Source organism: Varroa destructor, unplaced genomic scaffold (genome assembly GCF_002443255.2).
Source record: "Varroa destructor unplaced genomic scaffold, Vdes_3.0 BEIS01000004.1, whole genome shotgun sequence".
Lineage (NCBI taxonomy): Eukaryota > Metazoa > Arthropoda > Arachnida > Mesostigmata > Varroidae > Varroa > Varroa destructor.
In genome coordinates, this window is record NW_019211457.1 from 44,723,437 (window position 1) to 44,727,860 (window position 4,424).

The following is a 4,424-nucleotide window of genomic DNA, read 5'->3' on the forward strand; positions in this document are numbered from 1 at the left end:
AAGAAACCTCTCGGTGTCGACGATCTACCCCTCTGATCCCGTCAGCCTATATCAAATTTACTTATCAATCACCGATTTAGTGCAGTAAATTAGTTGGCAGGAATAGTGGCAGGGATGCCTTAGACCATCTAAAAATCACGCCATCTCTGATCACCTAGCGTGTTTCCTAGGACAAGCTTCAAAGTAGATCCCGCAAAATTGAGAGGTTCCTATTTTTACCGCTCTTTATTTCACTGTGATTTAGCATCATTGAGTCAACCAAGTGAGTCGCTTACCTCAGTCCCGTCCGTGTATTATTTGTCGACGTAGCGACCAGACAACGGGCTCGAAAGCGTTCCATTCAGCAACACGAAACGCGGGTTAACGTTTAAAAAGTTCGCATATACACAGACGGGTGATGTGGGCACACGCTGGTAACACGCCAAAGGGCAAGGGTAGCTCGGGCCACGTACTGCTGTTCATGCAGAAAATTGCATATGGCGACACGCCCGAACGGCCGGCCGTTGCATAGGAACTTAGCTACATACTGCGCTGGCCAACCGGGAGCAGGAGTCGCTTTCCGATATAGCACGAGATACACAACTCGTCGACAATCCTACTTCAGAGAATATATCGTTCTCAAATGCACGGGTGATGAGACTCGACCCGGCTGCGGAACCCACGCAAGCATCGATGGATGCCTGTGTCACTAAATATAGGTAAGTAATAATAATAATAATAATAATAATAATAATAATAGCAAGCCTTGCTATATTAACAATTCTAGGTCGTAAAACACACACACACACACACACACACACACATGCTGTGGCTCATTTGTGTAGATTAATGATATACTATTCAATTTAATTTACTTCTAACGTGGCACTCATTGCAAAAAATACAGGTGACCGATATTGCTTGACGCGAAATGACGTGATATCTGCAACAGGGACGCATTCAATTTCCGGATCAATCGGTGAACTTCGCTATAGGTAGACAATAGCCATCCCTTCTAAGGTCTTCGTGCACGAAGAAACATCCAAATATTCCAATCAGAGTTTGTAATGCAATTGTCTTGTGTGTACTCGAAACGAATTTCAACATGGACTTGATAATTTTTTTTCTTATTTGAAGCATGAAATTTTTAGCTAGCTGTTTTATGTGAAGAGGTCCTCGAAATCATCTTCTTATCTCAGTTAGAAGTCTAACAGGATGGGTTTTTGTCGGACCTGCTTAGGCGCCGCTCTGTTGACAGCTGGGCAACTATACGAGCAGCTATTAACCTTTACAGTGATTTCCTATTTTCTTTAATACTTTTCTTTTCTTGGCTCCTTGGGTGTTCGTGCCCATTTGCTTTGTATAATAATGTTTGCCAATGCCAAAATACGAACCAGCGTAACTGCATGTTTGTTGCTTGATGGCGACAATCACGAGACGTTTCAACAGATGCCCATTAGCCAGCCAGATTACGACACCCCTTATTAAGCTACATTTCAAGCCGGCTAGCGTCTCCTAATATCTGTACATTCGTAACAGCAACAGACGTAGCACATAAGATTGTGCCTTAATTGCAGCTTGTGGTTCTAACGAAACCGTCTTACTTAAGCTATAAAAATAGGAAACTGATTTTCCTTTACCTTCCGACGTTACCTTTCCCATACTAGTGATCAGAAACTCTGCATGTTACCAGGATATATGTGGAGCCTTACACAATAGAATTTCATTGTGTCCTGTTTTTTTGATATCGTTCCTTAGGCTATCCATTCTTATATCTCCATGAAGCCTGCCCGGGCCTTCTCTGCTTGTACGTACAAACTATACTGGACATACTTCGATATAGTCAGGTATTCATGGCTTCATGAAGAAGCCAGCTAATAAAAGGCTACCCTGCTAAGCACAGAATTTAGAGCAGTTCGAACGAAAAGTGTTGCCAACATTTTTTTCAATTAAACAGAGATCTGCTAGACTAGAATTTATTTACCGCTATTTTATTAATTTATCGGTAGTAGAAGTTTCACTACAGCAGTCAAATTTTAACAATCGTTATATATTGTAGATAGACGTAAAGTTATCTACGTTTCTAATACAGATTCGTAAAGGTACATTTCGGTACGTTTTATCCTCCCCCTTATCCGGAGTGCTAATGCCATATTGGGTCGTCGAGAAAGCATTACCCGTTTCCCCAGCTAGATAGTTTTAAAGTCATATTCCACGTATTGTGGATCGGAAGGGGAGTCGTGTGAAAGTTAAAGTTTGGCGGTAGGAGATGTGCTAAAATTGTCTTCATTTCAACTGAAAATAAACCGCCTTAAAAATTCATGAAGTTTCTATAAATGTTCACTCGATTTTATGATTTGTTCACAATAAAGAAACAAATGCTGGCCAGGCCTATAAAAAAATTGTGCTATTTATTGTCAGGACGCGTTCTGCGGGATTCGCTCGAGCAATTTCGATGCAAAAGATAATTCTCCTAATGGTCGGCCAATTAATTTGTGAAATTAGTGTCAATGTTAGGAAAGATCTAGCCATAAATTAGTAATCTAAGGTTTGAAAGCCCCAAATCATCCCGTTTAATAATACAAGACGATGTTGTATCTTGTCATTGGTAAACGTACGTCTTACAATGGCCTTGAACAGCTCGAGGGCAGCCTGCAGCTGCCATATTTACCCTGCTATCCGTAAGGTTTCGAACATACACCCCGAAACATGTGTAGCAGTGCTTGTCTAAGAAACATAAATTAGTTTATCCTGGTATGACAAAAATGAACGAGGTATACCTCTGCGGCCTAGCGGGGAAATGCAGCACCTTACGTCACCATGCGCCGTATCGTAATCGTTTATCATTAGATGTCTCAACTGCGTCCGTCTCCAGAAGTGTGGGTATCCTTTGCAAGCAAAGCTGCACCTAGGACCCATCTATACTGCAGTGCGGTGAGTCTTGCCACTGAACATCTTCCAGTGAAGAATCAATCTTATCCAAGATAACATGTCGTTGGATCTTTTAGCTAGTATCCAACGAACGATATATCAATCAATGTGTCGTCGATTTCATATTTCATGCATAACACGCACAGACGTCTGTTGTATATTGTGGCAGTGATGTAATTCCTGTGCGTGATATGGAACATGTATTCCACTAAGTAATTGGGTTCTTACGTATTCCGTAATCTCGCAAAGAGAGTCTAATATCGTCCTATAAGCACCTTTGTCAGCCTAGCGCGGTTGATCATTGCTTCAAGCCATATTGAACACGCTCAAAACGGTCTTATTTTTCTACCGTTTGAAAAGCACATATACTCCTGCGGACCCAACCTTTTTGGAGCGTTTGATGGGCGGTCCTGGAAAATAACAAACCTTGATAAGCATCTTTGAACCTTAAGTATTTGCAAACCTCGCTCAATAAAGAAATCAACGTAAACTTATCTTGTGCCGCACTCGATACGCTTGTCATTGAAAGAGGGCCAAGCGGATATTGCGAGACGGAGATTTTGTCTTATGAAATGCTGCTTCCCTAAAGCGAGTATAGGAAGAGCGGGGACGTATAGGAGGATTGTAAAACAGCGTTCGCGTTAGCCAACGAAGCGGACTTTTCAAAAACTTGTCATGATTAAAAAATCCACAACGAACTGCACGCATCTAGATGATTGGACCAATAGTTAAAAGTGTGCTGCTTTGTTTCATTAATTTGACTGTGAAGTTTAAGACTATACTGAAAACCTAGTCTTAGTAAAAATATATAGCAACTTCTATACTGAAATCCTTCCGATGGGTAAGAAGGATATAATGTAATAGCTTGTCTTTAACGTAACAACAACATATATACGTATATATTTTCTAGAGGAGAATGGGTCTATATGGGCCACTAATGACCCTTTCCTTAAAATAGACTCTCATTATGACCAAAAAAAAAAATGATGCTTTATAACAATTTACCGCCAAGTGAAGTAGGTCACAGATTATGGTTTGTATTACACAGTTTTACATGAGGTTCTGCTGTGCACTGTGAAATGGGGTTTTTAATAGCCAAAATACTGGCATATGAAGAAATTGTATTTTCTCTAAAAAGTAAAGAGAAATAGAAAGATGTGCGCACTTAACGGCACCGAGTTTTGTATGACTATCATGGTGACACTCGATTCTACTATGAATAATTAGCTCTAATAATAAATGATTCTGATCATATAAAGCATATGCCGATCGAGCAGTAAAAATATCCTGCACGTTGGACATGCCGCTGACGACAATATGCATAAATTCTTTACAGCCAATGTAAAAATACGATACGTTAATGTATCTTCAGTTTGGCCATTAAATTCTTTACATGTCGCTATGAAATTAGCACCGCAGCTAAAAACAAAAGCTGCACGAAATACAACAAGGTACTTGGTTGTACCCTGCCTCTTAAGATCTGAACAGCTAAGAAGATCCAGTAACATGATTTG

General features: G+C 40.4%; 1 long non-coding RNA gene across 1 annotated transcript; it reads left to right on the forward strand.

Moving 5' to 3' along the window:
* Nucleotides 1–558: 558 nt before the first annotated feature.
* LOC147756259 (uncharacterized) lies at nucleotides 559–1,911 on the forward strand. Its single transcript, XR_015327632.1, has 3 exons — nucleotides 559–698; nucleotides 887–974; nucleotides 1,738–1,911. It is a non-coding gene; the product is annotated as an uncharacterized LOC147756259 (long non-coding RNA).
* The last annotated feature ends 2,513 nt before the right edge of the window (nucleotides 1,912–4,424 follow it).